Genomic DNA, 23,310 nt, shown 5'->3' with positions numbered 1-23,310 from the left:
CTTGGATGTTGTGAAGTCTGCCGACAGACCGGAAAGAGAAGGGCGGTACTTCCGTTGTTGTAATGGGGGGGGGGGGGGGGGGCTTCACAAATCATACAAATATTATTGATCGATTATTTATTTATAGCTAGTGGTGGAAAAGGTATTCAATTTTTTCTTACTTAAATTAAAATGCAACAATAGGCCTTCTGCAATATAGAAATACCCTGTAAATTCCATAAGTTAAGAAAATTATTGCCATCAAAAGTAAAAAGTTGATTGATTGATTGATTGATTGATTGATTGATTTATTGAAGACTTTATTAGAAGTTTGCGTAGAAAAAGGTACAGTTTCATTACGGTACAGTTCACTGGTACAAGGTCACCTAAAAGGAGATCCTAGGACAGCACTTGGCTTATTTACCCAGGAAACCATTGAAGTATATCTTATTACATTGAATGGTGATGCAGTAAATAAAAATAAAATAAACGTATAAAAAAATATAAAAATCTTTTGAAAATAGCATCGCGACGCATTGTGAGTGTGTGTGTGGTTGAAGTGGTTAATGTATGTTTTGAAATGCTGTGTGTGTGTGTGTGTGTGTGTGTGTGTGTGTGTGTGTGTGTGTGTGTGTGTGTGTGTGTGTGTGTGTGTGTGTGTGGCTGAAGTGAAGTGGTTAATGTATGTTTTGTAATAACAATCAATCTACAAATTAACTAGTAACTCAAGTTTTCAAATAAATGTATTGGAGTAAAAGTAGGATAGGCCTATCTGGATCTTTTTTTTTTTTTTCATTGGGTTTGCTCGTTGCTATTCTCCTACTCAAAAATGCCATAGGCTACAATCGCTTTTTGGATTAACAAATATAGTCTGTAAAACGATATAACTGTAGCTCTGGAATAATCAGATGTACACTCTGGACTTGATTGATTGATTGATTGGTTGATTGGTTGATTGATTGATTGATTGATTGATTGATTGATTGATTGATTGATTGATTGAAAAATGTATTAGAAGGTTGCATAAAAAGGTACAGTTTCAGTACAATTAAATCACTGGTACAAGGTCAACTAAAAGGAGATCCTAAAGCAGTCATATTAAAAGAAGGGGGGAAAAAAGAAGGAAAAAAATACACTCTGAGTCTGGACAGAACCAACGGGGGTGGTTGGAGTTGCACGTTTTCAAGAGGTTCCTCCTCGATCGTCTCGTCCTATCGGTTGCACGGTGACGGGACGCTCTCTCTCTCTCTCTCTCTCTCTCTCTCTCTCTCTCTCGCCCCAACAATAGAGTGGTCCGTACCTCCGTACCATTATCACACAGCGCACAACAATAGCAGCTACATTTTCTTGCGTGCGGTTTTGAACGCGCGCTGGCTGGCTGGGCTGCTGCCGTGGAAAAAAACACGGATTCCCTGCTGCTGCGTTCGGGTAAAAAAATCGGGTTGTTTGTGTGTGGATCTGTCGCCCACTGGACCGACCTGCCGGGGACAGTTTTCTTTCCAGCCCCCGATCGCGAAGGATCCGCTGCGTGGAGTCTAGTGGATCCCTTTTGGAAAGCACAGACAGTGCCTTGATCCCTCTCTCTACTCCCACTACTACTGCCTCTCCTTTTAGCCAGACCCCCACTCACTCTCTCATTTCACCGAGGATCGTCCAGTGACTGTACTGTTGTGTTATGGACCGAAGCTGGATATTTATGTTTGTGGATCTGTGCTCTGCACCGCAATAAGAATGGACAGGGAATAAAGAGCAGCCGATCAAACGTCTCACTCAGGTAATTATTTATACATCATGGATTTATCGCATAATGTAGGCTTTGTAGCCCTACTACAGTACCAGTGGCGTCAGTTCAGAAAAAAGCTAAGGTATGGCAACGAAGGCGCGCGTGCAAGACACCAGTCATGTTGCCATACCTTAGCAACAGGCAATCAGGCATGATACATTTATTTTAAGAAGTACATTTTTTTTTTCACAATTTCTACAGTTTCTTGGGCTGGATATGGCAGCCTGGAACGGTTGTTCAAGTGCAGCTAAACTTGGCATGTTAGTAAACGTGCCACAATTAACAATAATGCAATGCACCTGTGCAGCTGACCTGCGGAACCTGGGAATATACCATCTTGTCAAGATGGGGAGAATATAATTATAATACCTTGTTGAAGTGACCATTATGTTAAATTTTGCATTTGTAGTTATTTTACTGTAATTTAACAACATAATAACCAGCACAGATAGACAAGGAGACATTCATGGATTTATGTTTAAAAAGCAACTTTTATTTCCCCCCTGGACCCAGGGTATGGCAGCTGCATACCCCTGCCATACCCAGTTGACCCCCCTGTACAGTACTGTATACAGTAGGACATCGACATGATTGTTGTTGTATTAACTACACTGTAAATCACTCCTCCACGTTTGCGCACAATGAATATCCATAGCCTACCGTACTGTCTAGTCTACATGTCAGTTATTTATCGAAATGTTTTACATTTATACTTTTGTACTTTTACTCCAGTACATTTTGAATTCCGGAGTGTAGGCCTATTTCTACATTGCAGTATACTTTTACTTAAGTACAAAATGTGAGTACTTTTCCCACCACACTGGTAATTCAACACTGTCTGGCCATGAGAAGCCTACTAGGCTACCCCACACACACACGCACACACACACACACACACACACACACACACACACACACACACACACACACACACACACACACACACACACACACACAGGTGACATGCGGAATGAACGTGCTGGTGGTCCGTGTTATTATGCGACGCTGCTTGGCTTGGGGTTTGCTTTGGACTAATTGCATGATGGCTGCCATGGCAACGTGGAGTCCGATTGACTGATGAGGTGATTGGAAGTGCACATCTGCATTATGCCCAGCTGCACAGCACGAGCAGCACTGTACCTTCTGCATGAGAGAAGATTATCTATCATGTGGACTGGAGACACGGGAGCAACAGGGCTGTGGTAGTGTGTGTGTACACTCTGTCCAATTTAACAAGCAGGTTAGCATTTAGGGATTTCTTTAGAATATCTCAACAGTGTGAATGTACTTAACTTATTTGGGGATTTTATTCCATCCCTCTCAATATAAACTAAAGCTTAGACGGAGAAGGATTATGTTAATTCTGTGAGTTGTTTTAAGAAACATAGGCTACTTACACATTGACTCCAATTTAATAATACCAGAGAATGCCATTTATGCAAGTTATAAGCTCTGTTTATTTGTAATGTGTAATCTGTGGATGTGTTGATTTTAACTGAGTAGTTTACATGGTACACCATTTACCAAGTCTGCAGGTCCACAGTGGAAATAAGTCATGATGTTATTTCACGTCCAGGTAGATTATGCAGCACTACTAGCAGCCTATGCGTATCTGTGAATTGCAGCCTTAGCTATTTTATTTTACTTGATCGGTTACAATTTTAATTGATCAATGAAATGCTCGAATATCTGTCTGTCCGTCTTTCCGCCGACTGACCGTCTGTCATGCTGACATCACTGATACTAAACAGTGTTGCCATCATGGTAACAATGCCCAACTGACAATCAACAAAGCTCAACTGACATGACTGACTGACATGACTGACTGACATCACTACAGTGCCCATATTTGGAGATGACATCACAGACTGGCCTGGACATGGGACACCATATATGGGCATAAAAGAGTGCCAGCCAGACAGACGGATACAACGGGTATTGCACAACTGTGGACATGGTGACTATTCTGCCCAATTAAGGGGCACCGGTCTGGGTTCTCCAACATTACTTCTGAGACTCCTACATTGAATCTCACATCTCACACCCTCGGGCACTGGACTAGTGTTGATTATCTAGAGAACCAGAGAGTGTGGCATTGGTGGTTTGCTCAGACACAGGGTCTCAATGCCAATGCCATGCCGTGATTTAATTTTCCCACGAAGAATGCACTGGGGCTAGGGGCTGGGGTCGTATTCAACTAGCTTGGTTTGCAGTCATGGGGGATGGTAAACATCGGCCTAGTACAAATCACACTTAGTGAAATTCGAAACCATTATTCATATCCTACTCCAGATGTAGAACAAAGAAGAGTAGACATTCAAGGTTGAAGTCTAGGGAATGTTTTGCAGTGATAAGCAATGCATTTTCCTCATCACTTCCGGCATCCTATCTGGTCAAAGCCTTTACTGTACATTTGGCTTGAAATTATGCTAATGGTACTGTAGTAGGATTAAATTGCTTATACTATGAAATGTACTTAACTGAAATATACTTCCAACAACATAACATCCTTTGTAAGGAAAACCAAATGCATCAATTATCTTGTTTAGCTTTGAGTGAAGGGTTACTTCTTGTTATGTATTATGAAATGGATGCTAGAGCTGCAGTAGAGCTGCAGCTTGTGTTTAGGAATGAATGCCACATCAAATCCATCATTGATGCTGAATGCATCGCCATGTGTTTTATATGCCAGCCTATCTGCAGCTCCTCACAGTAGATTAGTAAATAAGAAGTGGTGCACACACCATATGGAGCATTGCTGCCTGCCTGCTTCACAGCAGAATCAATACCCTTGCTACGCTTTGAGGATTTACAGTATGAAGCTCAAGGAATTCAGATGGGTCGACTTTCTGTTAAGTGAGAACAAAGCGTTGTTGCTGCCAATCCAGACAGAAAGTTTCATAAACCAAAAAGTCATTTTGGGAAGTTAAGCTAATTTCCAAAAGGCCAAAGGATGCCTGTCTACATACAAGCACCGTGTTATAAACAATTTACTCGCACTGTCCACTGCATAATAGGGATAATAGAATAATACAGAAACCACACAACTGGACTATTTTGGGGAGTTGAGAAGCAGCACATATTAGTATCCTTTAGAGATTTATTGACATTTGGGACGTAGTTAATTTATACAGCCCTACTTTAAGACCGTCTAGCCGCTACTGTATAAGAGAGTACTGATACAAGAAGGTCTACACAGTGTAGATACAACGATGGCTGCAATACACTGTAATTCTTGTCCCAAATACAACTAAGTTAATAATAATCTTTATTGTCCCCGAAGGGAAATTTGTCTTCACAAGTCTGTTCAACACAAAAACACAAAACCATACAACACAAAACATCACAAGACAGATCATCAGGTCCCCACTATGCACAGAAAACCATCCTAGCGTCAGGGGCGATTGTTTAGCAAACTGTTTAGATGGCTGAGGGGACAACACTCCTGTTAAACCGTACCTTGTGCCACGTCAAGGTTCTGTATCTATGCCCCGATGGCAAGAGGTCGAAGTAGCGATACAGAGGATGATCAGTGTCATTTGTTATTGAGAGTGCTAAGCGCGTGATGGCCTTATAAAGTTTTGACATTAAGAATCCATGGAGAATGGAGATGTGGATTTTGTGTGTCATAGAGTATACCATTTATCTGTTCACTTAGACCTTGTTATAATCATATTGAGACGAATCAGTCTTTCTTAGAATGATTTGGGCCAAGTTGTAGACTAAGTATACACACACAAACATTTTAGCCAGATAAAGCCAGCCCAGCCTGCCTTGCATAATAAGATGAAAATCAGAGCGCTATTGGCACTATTTTTGAAAATGTTTGATGTTTTCAATGAATGAATACTGAATTGTCTCGTCTGGCATTTAGGCTTTCGAATGGATGTCATGTATGATATGTTATTTCCTACAGCGCAGATATCTGTATTCGAGGCAGTATTGCAGCGGCCCTTCGCAGCTGTTAATTTTATCAGTGTGCAGCCACACAGCACCCGAAATATCACATGACTGCTTCACTGCGCGGGAGCTACGGAATAATTTCCGTTCCAGCTTCGTGTGGGATCACAAGTGCTGATTGCACACATACTGTACACACGTTGCCTACATTTTATTTATACAGAGTAACTGGCATGATGGCATGCACTTAAAATCACTTGCCTTACAGAGATAATAACCTGGTGTCTAACTGTCTATCCCCAAAGCTATAGCCCTGTTATCTGTAGGAAACTGTGATTACATTTATGTTGAGAGGAACACCAAGGAGCGTCAGCCTCCGCTTGCTGTGGTCTCTCCAACCGCTGGCCGTGTTATCTTTGAAGGCTGCACTTCTTTTGCGGTTGGGTTTTCCTTATCTCTTATGAATACTGTATACTAGGGCAGGGGTTCCCAAACGTTTTTGTCTCAGGGCACCCCATAAATATTTGTTTTAATCCAAGGCACCCCTACATTATAATTTTCACTCCCAGCACCTTATATTTATAGCATATTGTTGTCGGGTGGAAACCTTGTATGTCCAAAACCGTTCGTTTTGTTTTTTATCATCTATAAAATGTACTACTAGTGAAAACAGCAGATCTACAAGCACACAACGCCTCGCGATGCAAGGCGTTGTGTGCTTGTAGATCGGCCGTTTTCACTAGTTTTGTGTGACAGTCTTGTATGATGATGATGAAGCAGGGCTTTGCTTTACCAAAAGACGTACACATTTGAAACTTGGAGATACAAGGTTTCTGCCCGACAGTGACGATATTTTATTGATTACGTTGCGAGGAAAACGTTGAGATAACAGCCATTTTGGTTAGAACTGACTGAAAATAACTTTATACTTCAAGTTTAAAATGATACTAAATATGTTTTCAAGTGTCCAAATGAATTCAAAGTATTATCAAATGATCTCGCGGCACCCCTGGACTGCCGTCGCGGCACCCCAGGGTGCCCCGTCACCCACTTTGAAAACCCCTGTACTAGGGTATATACAGCTGTGGCTCAGGAGGTCTTCCAATGATCCGTGGGTCGGCGGTTCGAATCCCGGCTCCTCCTCCTGTCCACGTGTGGAAGTGTCCTTGGGCAAGACACTGAACCCCACATTGCCTCCCATGAGTCGGTCGGTGTCAGCTTTGCCACCGTTGGTGTGTGAATGTGGGAAGTGAGGACGCTAGCTTCGACTGTTCACCGCTTCACCTCCCAATGTATGAATGAATGGACCATTGTAAAGCGCGTTGAAAAATGCAATTCTTTATGATTATTATACACACACATACAGTATGTACCTGTGTGTGTGAGAGTATAAACATTGTATACACACACACACACACACACACACACACAGCTTGGCACATTATATATCGTCGTTGTCGGGTGGAAACCTCGTATCTCCAAGTTTCAAATTTGTTCATTTTTTCGCAAAGCAAAGGCCTGCTTCATCATACAAGGCCGTGGCACAAAAGTAGTGAAAACAGCCGATCTACAAGCACACAACACCTCGCGGTGCGAGGCGTTGTGTGCTTGTAGATCGGCTGTTTTCACTAGTTTAAACCATTTTTAAAATTATAAATGCAAAACGAACAGTTTTGGACATACAAGGTTTCTACCCGACAACGACGATATGCTGTTATCCTGTAACCAACCAGCATACTTGAAAACATGTAGCACAGCCAGACAAAGTATTTAGAAGGGTTGAAAGGTCCATATAGTACATATATTTCTATCTCATCGTTGTTTACGTTCATGTTGAGGCTTTGGTTTGCGCTGCCAAACCTGGGCTAATGGTGGTGTTTCTTCCACAAATACGACACTATGTGTTGTTTTGTCCCTGTTTTTTTTTTTATTATCTTATGCTGTTTTCTGAGCTCAGCGATGTGAAGGATGACATTTCAGTACAGTTTGCACTTTTCATTTTTCCCTGTGCTCCAGAGACCCACATGATAGAAGAGCTTTGGCGTTGCTCCTACAGGCCACTTGGACCTCTCCTGTTTGTTGACATTGCTCTGATCCTCTGCCAGTCTCTGGAATTCAATCTAGCTAAAACTCTCTCTCTCTCTCTCTCTCTCTCTCTCTCTCTCTCTCTCTCTCTCTCTCTCTCTCTCTCTCTCGTTTTTAGCCCCAACTCCATCTCTCCATGGGATTCTAGCAGAGCAGAGAATAATAGAGCTGATAAAGAAAGAGGCATTGAGAATAAAGTCAAACTAGTGTGCATGCAGGGTAAAATGAGAGGCTGGCATGAAGGGGAGGAGGGGGGGATGAGGCAGGCGAGAGAGAGACAGAGAGAGAAAGACAGAGAGAGAGAGAGAGAGAGAGAGAGAGAGAGAGACAGAGAGAGAGACAGAGAGAGAGAGAGAGAGAGAGAGAGAGAGAGAGAGACAGTGTGTTCCATGTGTGCCAGCAGGGGTGTCACAAGGGGGGGGGGGAGTGGGACTGAGTTACTAGGGCCCAAGGTAGAGGGACCTTAATTACTTTAGCTATTGAAAAATAGCAGATATACAAGCTCACAGTGCGGCACCGTAGATCTGCTATTTTCGAAAGGTCTTGAAAATGTGCGCAAATAATTGAATAATGTGTATTTTTTCAAGCGAACATTTGTAACTGAAATTTTGCTTCTGGGGGGTCCCTGGAACTAAATATTTTGAGATGGGGGGGGTCCGTGGCCAAATCCATTTCATTTTGGGGGTCCTTCACATGAAAGGACCCCCAGTTTCCCTGATGAAGGTTTGAATACCGAAACGTTGCATCTCTTTATTAAATTCCCCTTTTGTTGCATTTGAAGAGTTTTTGCCTTTTCGGGGTCCTTCACATGAAAAAGTTTGAGCACCACTGACATAGAAACATAGGTTTTTCCCCAAAAAAAACCTTAGAAGGATTTAGAAGACACTTATAGAATCTGGTCAAAATATTCAAAGACTTAATTGCACAAATGTCCACGATTTTTCAAAAATAGCAGATCTACAAGCTCAATAATGCGTAATAATGCGTTCCCATTCATGGGGAGGCCCACAGTGAATCCTTGTACCCGGGGCCCAGAATTTGGTGGGACACCCCTGTGTGCCAGTTAAAGAGGCCTGTCTGTGGCTCTACTATCTCCCAGCTGTTGGGACGCTCCAGAGGCTCCTGCACACAGGGCCCATTGTTCCCCCCCCTCCCCCCTGGCAAGGCCCAGAGCGCTATAATGCCGCCTCTGTCCCTGGTCTGAGCCTGGCCTGCCACTTCGCTCAGCGTTGTCTGCCCGGTGCTCCGTCCTCGTGTCTCTCCAACCACCACGGCACCAACACTGTGTCTGCTTTCACTGTCACGGTCCCCCCTTTTTGGTCGTTGACATTTAGGCCCCCTAAAAGCCACCATGGACCGTGTCGCGGTCAGGGGCTGTCATTTGGGGCATCAGGGGTTGGCAATTTGCAATCCCTAGAGTTCACAATTAACCTAGGGTGACCAGACGTCCCAGTTTGGCCGGGACTGTCCCGTTTTCAAGCTGCGTGTCCCGGTGTCCCGACAAATATCTCTAAAACACTAATATGTCCCGGTTTTCAACATTCACTAGAAAATTGTCCCGGTTTTCGGCAGAATTAAAATAATAGCTGCTTTCAGTGGTTGCATAGACATTTATCATGTTCTTTTCATGAAAACATGCTCACCTAACCAATCAAAATTCAACACTGAGGCTGTTTGTCAATCACTCACTGCCTGTATGCAACCCTGGTGCACGAACGTTAGAGAATGAGCACGTGCGACGTGCGTGCGCGGTGACGTGCGCATTGCTTTGAGGGTCCCGGTTTCAGGCAACAGTGGTTCGCGTCCCAGTTTGAGGGGCTGAAAATATGGTCGCCCTAAATTAACCGCAAATTCAGTTATTTTATGCATGGGCTATCGTCCCCAACTCTGATTTCTACATGTGAGTGATATAATTTATATTATATTTTATTGTCTGCAACCATTTAATTTATGAACCACTTTCAACGTGGCACGCCTATTTTGGGAATGTCATTATAGGGGAACATTTTCAAACATTTTCTCTTTTTGCCCACCCAAACAATAGTGAAAACAGTGGATCTACAAGCTCTCAACGCGTCGCTTGGCGACGCGTTGAGAGCTTGTAGATCCACTATTTTCGCTTAGAAATGGGGCTGTGGTGATAACGTATTTTTTTGCCACCCCCTGGTGTCGTTCTGAAATTACATCTCTGGTCACGGTGTCCAGTAACGCGCAGTCCAGCGGCTGAACTCCACTACGATGTTAATGTTATGTCTGACTCAAATTAGATTGTTTATTGATCCGGTCTTGCTTCATCCAATTTCCTCTTACCGTTCGCTTGCTGCCTGCCTCTTTTCCCTTCTGTCCTTTCCCTTCCTCGGCTGGAGTGCACCTGACAACAATATTATTGTGATACTTGACCCGCGTCTCCGTAGTCTGGTGGTTGAGTTGTTTTGCCGTGCAGCAGCAATGTGAAATCTGACGCTTGCGAGCCTGCAACGCTGTGATATATACGGGGAGCACACAAGAGGTGCCAAAATCGTATCACGGCAGGTAATAAATCCAACAATCCAATATCAGGTGAAATTCAAGATGTGTTGTTTCTGAAGCGCCCTTTCGGGCGCCTCCCGGGGGTTTAGTTTTATTTTCAAACAATGACATCATTTGATGGAATGTCTGGAAATATGAATATCTATTTTGGCACAAAAGCCTGAAATAAAGGCATATCGTCGTTGTCGGGTGGAAACCTTGTATGTCCAAAAACCGTTTGTTTTGCATTTATCATTTTAAAAATGATTTAAACTAGTGAAAACAGCCGATCTACAAGCTTGCTGATCTGCTGTTTTCACTACTTTTGTGCGACGGCCTTGTATGATGAAGCAGGGCTTTACTTTGCAAAAGAACGTACACATTTGAAACTTGGAGATACGAGGTTTCCACCCGACAACGACGATATATTCTTAGTATAAATCACACCGCTCGCACCTTCTGTCCGTGTTGAAAGCCCCTGGATTATAGTTTCATTCTACTGTTGTCATGTTGCAGGCTTTTTTGCCTACAGGTCCTTAGCACAGTCTCAGAGTGGGTTGTTGTTGATAGGGCCTCTTTAAGTGTGTTGACACGACGCCACTGAAATAAAGACAGGTCTTTACTGTGTGTCTCTGCAAACGCTAACAGAACACAAGGCACGAAAGCCTCATGAGAGGGGCTCCACAATAAGAGGCTACAGGAGCTTGGCTTGCCCCGCATCGTTCTTCTCTTCATCCCCTTTCTCTCCCCTCTCTCATTTTAAAGCCATTGATTGCTTGGCTCTGTATTCCTCTCTATTATATCACTTGCTTTTATAGCCGGGCAGATAACAGAAATAATCGTTCACTTGCGGATACAAGCACCAAAATTGGCACACATACTCCTTAGGGATTGCTCTTTTCATAAAACCATCTGGCCAAATCAAATTTCAAGATGGCGGCCATTTTTCAAGATGGCCGCCATAAAATACCATAGACCTGTCCTATTTGAATGATCTTGGTGTCAAATCATACATTTTTCACTATGTAGAATCCAAATTTGGACCCATGGACTTACTCACTGGCTTCCTTGTACTATATATCAGTCCCGGAATCCTAATATTCTGCTAAATTAGAGGTTTGTGTTATGTCTGACTCGGATAAAATGGGTGGTAGTGTATATCTTAGTATTGTTAGAGGTTTATAGTGTGTGTGTGTGTGTGTGTGTGTGTGTGTGTGTGTGTGTGTGTGTGTGTGTGTGTGTGTGTGTGTGTGTGTGTGTGTGTGTGTGTGTGTGTGTGTGTGTGTGTGTGTGTGTGTGTGGGGGGGGGGGGGGGGGGGGTAATGTAGTAATGTAGTAACTCAACAGAGCGGATTTCAATGCACAGCGGCTGACGCGGCTAAAATGCATGGTAGATATAATAGCGCCGTGGGATCACTCTTTGTCTAGTCTCTATTCTTCGACCTTTTCGACTTGGGTAACCCTGCCAGGAGTACAGGAGTACAAGACTCCTGCCGACATAGCTCTGGGGGTCATGGAGACACGCAAACTGCCTCACCACGATAAGGTGATGATCCCGTCGAGGCAGGAGGTAGTTTTTTTTTTGTCTTTTCTTTTTTTCTTTTTTTTTTCTAGGGCCTAGGCAGTATAGTACAATAGTATAGTAGGCCTATACTACAACGCTTCTAAACCTCGCACCTGCAGCTGCACAGTGCCGTGCAGGTCAGACCAAAGTGGTAGCATTTGCATCGACTGCAGCATTCCAACTTGCATCCACACTTGGTCAGCTGCTGGCAACTCTCTGCAATGGGTGGGAGCTCAGTCCAATCAATCTGCCACAGATCTCCTTTCTTGGTCCAGCCCCAGTTGTCAGGAGTCTGCATTTCTGGTTGACATACTGTTGACTGACTCCAGATGCAGGCCGCTTGATAGGAAGCGCGCTTCACATGTTGCTTCAGTGCTGCTTGCGTTGGAGGAATGGCTTCGTATGGCCTCTGCTTCCGAGCAAACAAGTCCAACCTCGCATCATTGACACCTTCAGCTGTGCTGGATCGGTCGTACATCATGACCACAAACTTCTCCAAGGTTTTCAGGTTCTTCATCATCCACTACAGGTGGGTAATGGCTGAGTTTGCTGAAGACACCAGAAGCCTCATCACAAACATTCCAGGTTTGCCACGCAGACTTCTTCCCCTTTACGCGGAATGCTGAAACAACATCGCAGCCAGTGAAGGCATGGAAGAAGAGCATCCCTTTGCTCTTTTCTGCAAGAGTGCAACACAGGTCATGAACAGAATCCACTTTAAGTTCTGTCTTTGGCCAAAGGCAACCCACTGCCCAGCCCTGAGGCTCATAGGGCAGGAGTCTATGTCCTGTTTCTGTGAGGCTGCTTGATGTACATTAAGTACCCCTAGTGGACATGATAATAGTTTGTCACAGGGACATACCCCAATCCAGCCTTTGATGCTGAGGTCATAGATTCAAGATGTATGACAAGGTCCATATATGGAGTTCCCTGATGTCTTCAATATTAAGCCCATATCTAACAGGACTTCATATGGGAATGCCCATATATGGAGGACACATTGGCCACATACCACACTAACAGAATCCATATATGGCCAAGACAGATGGCCAAGACAGCCCATATCTGTGTGACTGGTTCTACAGACAGGGATCTCCATGTATGGGCATAAAAGGGTATGTTGTCAGTTGTCATGGACATCATAGTACTTTCACATAACAAATAACTGAGTAAGCATGTTTGGGCTCTCACAGCATATCTCCATATACAGTACATGGACCTCCATATATGGGTACCAGGGGGTCTCCATATATGGGTAAACAGCCGTTTGGATGGCCCCCTGTAGTAACGCTGAGGACACCTGGGGGTCCCGGACCCTGTGGAAGACCCCTGGTATTAGCTACAGAGCCCAGGTACAGGTACAAAAGCTTTTATGCTTCAAGTATGATCTAATTGTTCTGGAGCAGGAGCAGAGCAAGGACTGTACTGAGATAGGCTCAGGGGTCATTCCGGGGGTCCCAGGTGAGGAGAGACCCCCACCAAAAGTCATAAAGGTTATTCTGGCTGCTTCAAAAGTGCAATATATGAACTTAGAATGTTTTAAAACCTTCAACTCTAATATTATGAGAATTGGACATTAACTGGCTGACATACTGTTCTGCGAGGTCCTAACATAGATGACCCCCCAGAAAGGGGGCTGGGGTCAGGAAAATCTGACACCCATCATCTTCTGACAGTTTGGTCCCTATAAATGCCAAAGCAGTAAAAAAATACATTTTAGCAAAGAAATCCTTAGAAGTACACTTCTTATCACACTAGGTAGTAACTCCGAGGACCCCCAGGGGTCCCGAAGCCCCTGTGGAAGACCCCTGGTATTTGTTACTACTTTTTTTTTGTTTTCAGAAAAAAAGTTTATGCTTCAATTATGATCTAATATGACATTGTTCTGGAGCAGGAGCAGAGCGAGTACTGAGATAGGCTCAGGGGTCCATCTGGGGGGGTCCCAGGTGAGGAAAGACCCCAACCAAAAGTCAGAAAGCTTATTCTGGCTGCTTCAAAAGTGTAATAAATGAACTCAGAATGTTTTAAAACCTACAAAACAACCCTAATATTAAGAAAATTGGACATTAACTGGCTGGCGTACTGTTCTGGCATGCAGGTCCCAAACTAGATGACCCCCAGAAAGGGGGTGGGGGTCCGGAAAAGTTGACACCCATCATTTTCTCATAGTTTGGACTCTATAGAACCAGGATCTGCAAAAAGATCAATTTTAGCACAAAAATCCTACGGGAGCTGTTTTTTGGACGCATCGCACCACACTATTAGCAGAATATTAAGATTCCGGGACTGATATATGGTACAAGGAAGCCATTGAGTAAGTCCATGGGTCCAAATTTGGATTCTACATAGTGATAAATGTATGATTTGACACCAAAATTATTCAAATAGGACAAGTCTATGGGATTTTATTGCGGAATGCAAGATTACTGTATATTCAATGGCGGCCATCATGAAAATTGGCCGCCATCTTGATTTTTTTTTTGGCCAGATGGTTTTCTGAAAAGAGCAATGCCTAAGGAGTATGTGTGCCAATTTTGGTGCTTGTATCCGCAAGTGAACGATTCACCTGTAATATGCACTTTATCTGCCTCGCTATTATGCTCCCTTGGTCTGTTTCCCATGGATAGTGCGGCAGCAGGCCCAGCGGCAAGTGGAGTGGAGTGGCCGGTAGAAACGCAAGGTTCCCCGTTCGATCCTGGTCTGAACCCCTAAGGCTGGATTTAGACTAGGGATGGGACGATACGCGATATTATCGTTTATCGTGATAAAAAAAACGCTCACGATAATCGTATCGTGGAGATTTAATATATCGTAATATCGTCCTCTGTCATGCACTGGGATCAATTCACCTTTTATTTGCTGAGCTGCATATCCGGTACCACTTAAACCCTCTATAATTGGTAAAAGGTACTTAATATACGTACTTGATATTTTTTTCCACTCTCTATCAAATGTCTTTGCCAAAAAATAGCCGATCTACAAGCTCACAAAGCGTCGCATTGCGACGCGTTGTGAGCTTGTAGATCGGCTATTTATTTTTTTTGCAAATGTTACGCCCCAAGATATTGGATTTTGATTATCGCGATAATATCGTAAATCGCTATTTCTTTTGTCACAATAATCGTGATATGAAATGTTCATATCGTCCCATCGCTAATTTAGACTGCATTCAAATCTAGCCTAAATCTGATTTATTTCTCAAATCTGATCTTTTGGCCAGACTGTCACACTGCATTTAACAATGTAGCCCTGTGTCGACATATCTGCTCTGGTTACCATGACTTTTCTCTCTTTATGTGTTTTTTTCAAATTTCAAATTTTCATCTGACATTGTAGATAGGACCTTGTGTCTTCATATTGCCCTAATTGTTCCTATACATACTGAGGCATCCCCCCAAAGTGCCATGAGACGTTACATTTCTCCCTCTGTCCACTGAATGCTGTTCTGCATTTCTTCTGTAGTGTGAAACCTATGCTGAACTAGTGAATCAGTGGCGCTCGGGTCGCACTGCAAGTGACATTTTGGACAGTTTTATATGTGACTTGGCTCCTTAGATCAGGTTACTGCGTTCAGACTGTGACACATCTTTAGAAATCAGATTTGAAACCACCTCTGGAAGTGGTTTGTAAAAATCGGATTTCATGTGACCTGCATGTGACCTGTGTGCATTTAGACTAATTTAAGCAAATCGGATTCCAATCTCTTGACACAGATCTGATTCAGGCTGGATTTGGCTGGCAGTGTAAATCAGGCCTAATTGCTCCCTATGCGCATGGTCCTCCACCATCAGTATATGAATGTGTGTGTGAATGGGTGAAGTGTAATTCACAATCTATTTGTGTCACTTTCTTCCCACATTTAAAAGATAAATGAGCTTGTAGATCATCTATTTTCAAATATTCAGTGCATATAGGTGGCCTAGGACTTTGCTGCTTTTGGGCTTGTTTTCGTAGACCTGGTTGCTTGTCTCTCCCCCCAAACCTGGCAACACTGCTGCTAGCTGCTTAGGACACAGCTGCTATGTTAGAAGGCAGGAGAGCTAACTGTTACTCACAGCGCTGCATCCGTATCTGATTAGTTTTAGAAAGTAGCCTATTGTCCTGCTGTTGGCACATCGGGCCAAGCTGAATTTTATTCAACAAAACTTGGTGAAGGTTAACAGCAAAACTACGGCACTTTGTTGCTGAAGCATTTGAGAGCCTTCCCTAAGGTAGATATTTTTCCTTTTATTAAACCAGTAAGTAAGTTAGTCCCTAATCGAGAGATAAGTGACACTCAGGTCGCATACATTAGAAGGCAATGGTAGCCAATCAGGAGGGAATATGGGAAATGGGACAGATCCATGTTGATGACATGACTTACATGAGATACTGTGTACCGCTTTGCGTGATTTTAGGCCGAAAAAAAAACAGCCTGATGGTGGCGCTAGAAGAGGGCCACGTGAGAAATGGGGGTGTGGCGTGACGTGACGGACAGACTACTCAGTGCTGCTTTGGGGGCCTCAGACTTTTGTAGACCACAGCACAGGCTGGATTTCCCTCTCATCAAATAGGTGGGCTTCACAGGGCTATGGTACAACAAACAAACAAACAAACAAAAAACACTAGCATGAAATGCTAGCAGGAAGGCTTGTAGAACGTCAGCTAACACATACGGCCTCCTCTCCCTCCCTTGGTAAGCTGTTTGTAGTTTAAAGTGAACGGGGAAGCCCCTCAGGATTAGTCCATCAGTAAATAGGCAGGTATTAGGGAAATGGAGCTGTGGTCTCGCATGGCTGCCCTCGCCTGTTCTCCCACAGCCAAACAGAGGGACACAATGAGGTCAGGTAGAGACTGTGTGTGTGTGTGTGTGTGTGTGTGTGTGTGTGTGTGTGTGTGTGTGTGTGTGTGTGTGTGTGTGTGTGTGTGTGTGTGTGTGTGTGTGTGTGTGTGTGTGTGTGTGTGTGTGTGTGTGTGTGTGTGTAAGCCACTCCCCTGGTGTCATATGTACGTTTGAATAGTAAATGGAGTCTGATACCCCCCCACACCACAATGCAGCTTCAACACTACCCCAAGCGCTGGGGATACTGTGTCCTCTGTCCTATGTAATTGTGGCCCTAGGTACTCTCTCTCTCTCTCTCTCTCTCTCTCTCTCTCTCTCTCTGTGCGCGTATGTGTGTGTGTGACTAATGTGGGGATCCACTGCACTTCAGTTTGGTAAGCGAGTGCATTGTAATGTGCCTAATATCCAGTTTAGTCAGTAAAGTGCACTTTTAACCAAACCGATTCGGCCGCGAATCGGCGGCGGAAAGCGTATGTTGCCGACAGGGAGCTCATCGGCAGGTTTTCGGCAGAGGGTCGGGAACGTTATCGACCAGTATCGACAGAAAACTGGAAAACTGGACTTGATCAGTTTTGTTGAGTCGCCCCTGGCCGTCGGTAGGATTGAGGGAGTTGTAGAATGGACCATTAGTTTGCTACAGCTGCAAAACCAAGCCAAAATAAGCCAGAGACATTTTCCTGTCGCATATTTTTACTAAATACCATATTCTCAACTCTCAATTCCTATTCCAATCTGATCCAAAGCAAAGCTAGTAGTAGGCTTGTAATAGTGCTGCTGCTGCTGCTGCTGAAGCAGCCCGTGTTGTTTTTTTTCCCCCTCTGCACGGAGAACACGGAGTGCCTCCGGTGCCAGATTCTGTGAGTGAAATAAGCGACCAGGTTTATGAAAATAAGCCCAAAAGCAGCGACCAGTTTCACCTATTGAGCTCTATTACATTAGTTATTTTATAAAATAATGTTGAAAGCAAGGCCAAATACGCAACTACACTTCAGAAACAAGCCCAAACAAAAGCAACACACAACTAGCAACATTATAGGAAAACAGGATCAACGTCAATGTTTATATTGTGACAATATCATACATCGATTAAAAGAAATTGCGAACCAGATCTGGTCTTATGTCACAATATCGATATAATATCAATATATTGGCCAGCCCTAGAAGCACTTTTAAAGTAATCCACTGCAGCTGCACTCTAGGCGTGCCTACGTCTCGCTAGATTTGAATACTGTATACAAAGTTAAGCAAAACTGCGTTGCCGTCAATAACAGGGGGGGAGGGGCTCTCTGGTTGGCTTCAGACTTAGAGTTATTTACCTTTATTTATTATTTATTTCCTCTCACACAGGCTCAGAGCATGGCCTTGCGTCTTGTACAAATCGCACAGACAAGTGATGTTTTTGAGTGGTGCTAACTGCTCCCTCTATACTTTGTCTGTTTGTATCAGGGAAATAGGCTGGGCCTGGCAACTTCAGGGTGGGCACTGAGAGGGACTCTTGCGCGCGCCCAAAGGATTATTATTATTTCTTTTTTTCCTGTAAATTATTAGGGTTTTGGGGGTTAAAACGGGTGCTGGCGGCAGCATCAATGAACAATAATTAATAGGCTAATACAAAGCATTGAGTTCCCAGCTGCACTTAATCCCAACAACACATTTCCAAATATAAACTAACACTCCCCCTCCAAACACACAGTAGCCAACTGCTGCTAGTGTAGATGCATCATCGGAGTGACAGTTGTACTAATTATTGTATTTGTATTTAGTATTTATATAATTAAGCAAGGATGATCACACAAAAACGCCCCTGGTTTGTATGTATGTACGACGTATGTACTGTGTGTCCCACACTTGGCTCATTGGCCAAGCTTCGCTGGACGCTTAAAGGAGTAGTTCACCCCCAAAATGACTTTTTTTCTATTGATTAGTCACGCGGCTCACGCCATAGAGAGTAGAGTTCAATAATATTTTTTGGTTTTTGTCACATTCCTAAGACAAAAATGTGATAACAATAAATGTACCCCCATTGATTCGAAACGGGTCACCATCCGGAATCAATGGGGGTAAATTTACTCGAATCAAATTTTTGTCTTAGGAATGCGACAAAAAAACAAAAATATTATTGAACTCTACTCTCCATGGCGTGACTAATCAATAGAAAAAAAGTCATTTTGGGGGTGAACTACTCCTTTAATGAAATCAACTCATAAAAAGCACCACTCACTTCACGCTGGGTGTGTTGTTGTTTTTTACACACCTGTACTCCCAACGTCTCACCTGACTGATCTCCCAACGTTAAGAACCCAGTTTGGTATGCTGGGCCCTCAACCCGTAACGTCTCTGCCTTTCATCCTCCCTCCAAACCCTGACTCTCCCTTCTTGTTCTTTCCTCACTGATTGGCTGTCGTGGAGCTGGAACGGCCCCCGTGCCCCCCAGCCGTCTCGGCTGATGTGCGTTTGATTGATGGCGTTTGCAGGAACAGGAGGCACGGCACGTTTATCATGTTCTCTGCTTGAGTTGAGTCTTGTCAGGACTCTAGACGTCCGTATTCAATTACAGACACGCTGCATTTTCATTAGGATTCCCATAAGCACTCATTCACCTTCTCATTTGTCTACTTGTGCGCGGGGGCGGGGAGGGGGGGGGGCAAGGAGTGCTGATGTTGAGAGGTGGCTGGAAATGGAGGTTGAGAGAGGAAGATGGGAAAGGAGCTGACCAAGGACCGCTGGGAGAAGGCCTGGAATTTCATCATTTTAGGGGCGTGGCCACTTGGCCTTTAGTGTTGTCCATTTTTTGAGGGCACAAGGGCCAAATGCCAGGGCAGGAAGGCCATCAAATGAAACAAGATTTTAGTTAATTGAAAGAATTTGTTGCATTTAATTAAAGGGTTAGGGATATGACCGAAAGTATAAGGTCGCGGGTGCAAGCGGCCGAAATGGGTTTCCTCAGACGGGTGGCTGGTATCTCCGAGAAGTTCAGTCACCCGAGAGAGACTTGGAGTAGAACCGCTGCTCCTACACTTGGAAAGGAGTCAGCTTAGGTGGTTCGGGCATCTAGTACGGATGCCTCCCGAGCGCCTTCCCAGGAAGGTCCTCGATGCACGTCCCACTGGGAGGAGACCCCGTGGCAGACCAAAGACCAGATGGAGGGATTATTTCTCCAAACTGGCTTGGGAACGCCTCGGTATACTCCCTGAGGGAGTGGAGGAAGTTGCTCGGGATAAGGAAATCTGGAGGTCTCAGTTGGAACTGTTACCCCCGCGACCCGATTCCGGATAAGCGGTTGAAGATGGATGGATGGATGGATGGGATAGTCTAACTTAACGCGGACATTCTATGCCCCCGGCAGATCTCACCAGCTCCTCCGGCGTCTCGAAATGACGCAGAGGGGAACATGACTCCTTCTGCTGTGCGCTTTGAGTAAATGAGGAAGTGATCCACGGTGGAAAACGAGTGAATAATCATAGCGATCTTATAATTATAATGGATAAGCCTAAACAAGCCAGTTCACATGAACAATACTGATGTAAAATGAATATATCTGAAAGGCTACATATATTTTATATACAATTAAAATGTTGTGAGCCACAGTTACAGGGGCGCTAGCCCAGGCCTTTCTCTTTGAAATGCCTAACGGATCCCGAGGCTAGGTTAGGGTTAGATAAATGATGGTATTTACAATCTGATCCATGCTCAGCCCTGCAACAATCAAAGTCACTGGATTGGTTTAAAGATGGGGACTCTGGGGAGTTTCAGTTTCAGAATCTCAACAAAAAAAAAAATGGTGTCTACGTGACCAGAAAGAGACACCGGTGTCTACAGTCTACATATTGACCAGAAAGAGACAGAGCAAAAAGTGGTACAGTCAGCTGGCCTGGGGCATTAAGGCCACTGTGGCCTCAGGTCATGCCATTGGTTTGAGCCAAACCAAACTGAGGAGCAACGGTGGCCAAACTGGCCATGGCCTTCATGGACTCCATGAAATTCCTGCCCTGGCTGGGAGTGTTGTAGGTTAAAGATATCTGTCTTTTGACTACGACTATAAATCACGCTCCCATGTTATCTGCCATTCTCTACTGTACGCTGTAATGACGTTTAAAAGACACAATTATAGATGAGCCAAGAAATGAATGATAGCCGGGGTGAGGGCTAAGCAGAGGGGGCATGGGAAGTAGCCTCTTCACATGTCAATGTGTTTGGTCACAAGTTGCTCATCAGGTGTGTGTGTGTGTGTGTGTGTGTGTGTGTGTGTGTGTGTGTGTGTGTGTGTGTGTGTGTGTGTGTGTGTGTGTGTGTGTGTGTGTGCGTGTGCGTGTGCGCGTGCGCGCACACCGCTGGCTTCCTTTGGGAGCCAATATTTGTCTGTTTGCTCAGTGCTCACAGCTAGGATCCTGCCCCTGCTTTCATTTGCATACGGCCTGAGTACAAGGCTCTGATGTGTCTTTGGGGGGGAACTCGTTTGCACGTCAGGGCCTCTTCCCATCTCAGCTGGTGAAGATCGGAATTGGATACATCCTTGCATTGCACACACACACACACACACACACACACACACACACACACACACTAGGGCTGTCAGGAATATGATTATTTTACATGACGATTAATTGCCACTTAAATAATTGCGATTAATGATTTAATTGTTTTTGTCGTTAACAATTACATTTCTGTTTGGCTTGTAGGCTTTGAAGTTGCACATGGCAGATATGACACATAACCTAAATATACAAAGAAATGAAGGACATATTTGGCAACTTTGCACTTTAAAAAAAACATTGACAGTGGAAATAGCCGATCTGCTATTTCCCCTATTTTTTAAATGTTTGAACATACATAAACATTCTTCAACATGTAAACGATTATGACAATTATCACAAAACGACGATTATGTAATAATTGTGACAGCCAACACACACACACACACACACACACACACACACACACACACACACACACACACGGTTCTCTCACGGTTTTTCGGTTCTCACACCCCCGCGTCTGCCTCCACCTCGCCGAGATCTATCTTTTGAGGGGTCCCTGGTTGCTGTGCGTTCAGCCATTCCGGAGATACACTCCTTCACCCATGCTTACCGTGCACCCGAGTATTGAAACACACGGGAGACTACAAATATGGCCGCCCTAGCGACCCCACTCCAAGATGCGCTGTGATTGGCCGGCAGTGTATAACCCTCGCTGTGATTGGCTGGTAGTGTGATGACGCAATTTTGCCGCGAAATTCTCCCCCCCTCACGGCTCATAGAAAACATATAAAGAGAAGGCTTTAGAAGCTGAAAATAACGGAGTGGGGGTTCTAAAACTTTAGCGATTTAACAGTTAGGACAATTTTAAGATTTGTTTTATAAAAAAAGTTACATGGTATAACTTTAATGCGAAACATTGTTTTCTCACTCAACTGTAAACAAAACAACATAAAGTTTAAGTGTATAGAGGGTATCTTCACATTTCTAAAGTGCCAATTTAAGGACTTTTTAATACCTCTAAAATAACAAATTAAACATTGTCCAAATTGTCAAATATATAGAGGCAGAAATTGTGAAAATAGCTTGATCTAAATGCTCACAACGCCTCGCGATGAGCATGTAGATCTGCTATTTTCACAATAGAACGTTTTTTTGTTGTTTTCTTTTTCGTTTTTTTTTTACTTAGACTTTCAACTTTCTCTGGTGGGAGTCGACTTTTTTGTTAATGCCCTAATTCACAAGGGTATAGAATGGGGGAGGTCACAGACCGGGCAGGCCATTTTTATTCATCACCCAACCAAGCAAGCGTCGCTTGTCAAATATGATGTCGTTGAGACGAGGGATTCAACAGAGACCAGCACAAGCCTTTTTTCCCCTTCTATAGACAGACATGTCTATATATGACATCTTCCGAAATGCAAAGGTGTGCGGTGGAATGTGTGGTTGTTTGAGTGTGGTTATCCTCGGGCCCATGTGAACTGTGGTGGAAATCCGGCAATGACTTTCAGCTTTGGAAGTGTAGAGGGAGGGGAATCTGTCAAAGCCAGGCAATCCTCTCCATGTAAAGCATGGAGAGGAAAAGTGGCTTCCATGAGGTTATACCGTGAGAGAAAGGGAGGAATGGACTCAAAATGTGCATGCTGTGTTATGGTACCTTCCTCCTTACATTCCGGTCGGTACGGTCACGGTGTGGTTCAAATTATTAATAATTACGGCGCAATTATGCTGCTTCACACGGGGAAATCTCGCTCTTTCGATGTGTCATTCTTTCGACAACCAGCGTCGGCAGGTTAGCTACTCACCCGCATCACGGTTACTGAGGTTAGGGTATGGGTTAGGTTTAGGCATAGAGCGGCAGGTTAACTACTCATCCGTGTCGGCAGGTTAGCTTTTCACCAGGTTAACATTCACCCGCGGCGAAAGAATGGACCGTCGAACAGATGCTATGTCGCAATATCGACACGCTTCCGCTTCACACAACACGCTGACACTTTCTATACGCCAGGGCCTAAATTTAGATTATCAACATAACTAACACCACCATTAGTCCACTTGTATTCCCTTGCAAGTCTTGGCCTTTAGGACCATGTTGTGTGTGTGTGTGTGTGTGTGTGTGTGTGTGTGTGTGTGTGTGTGTGTGTGTGTGTGTGTGTGTGTGTGTGTGTGTGTGTGTGTGTGTGTGTGTGTGTGT

General features: G+C 44.1%; 1 protein-coding gene across 1 annotated transcript in view; it reads left to right on the top strand.

The window, feature by feature from the left end:
• Positions 1 to 1,731: 1,731 nt before the first annotated feature.
• The window catches only part of wasf1 (WASP family member 1), a gene marked incomplete at its 3' end in the record, with an annotated part of 194,644 nt that continues 173,065 nt past the window's right edge, over positions 1,732 to 23,310 (top strand). The window contains exon 1 of the mRNA XM_080744470.1: positions 1,732 to 1,753. The remainder of the gene's footprint in view (positions 1,754 to 23,310) is intronic.

The sequence above is a fragment of the Nannobrachium achirus genome (genome assembly GCF_963921795.1).
Source record: "Nannobrachium achirus genome assembly, chromosome: 16".
NCBI lineage: Eukaryota > Metazoa > Chordata > Actinopteri > Myctophiformes > Myctophidae > Nannobrachium > Nannobrachium achirus.
Note: the sequence above shows the minus strand (reverse complement) of the source record. Positions and strands in the feature narration are given on the sequence as shown.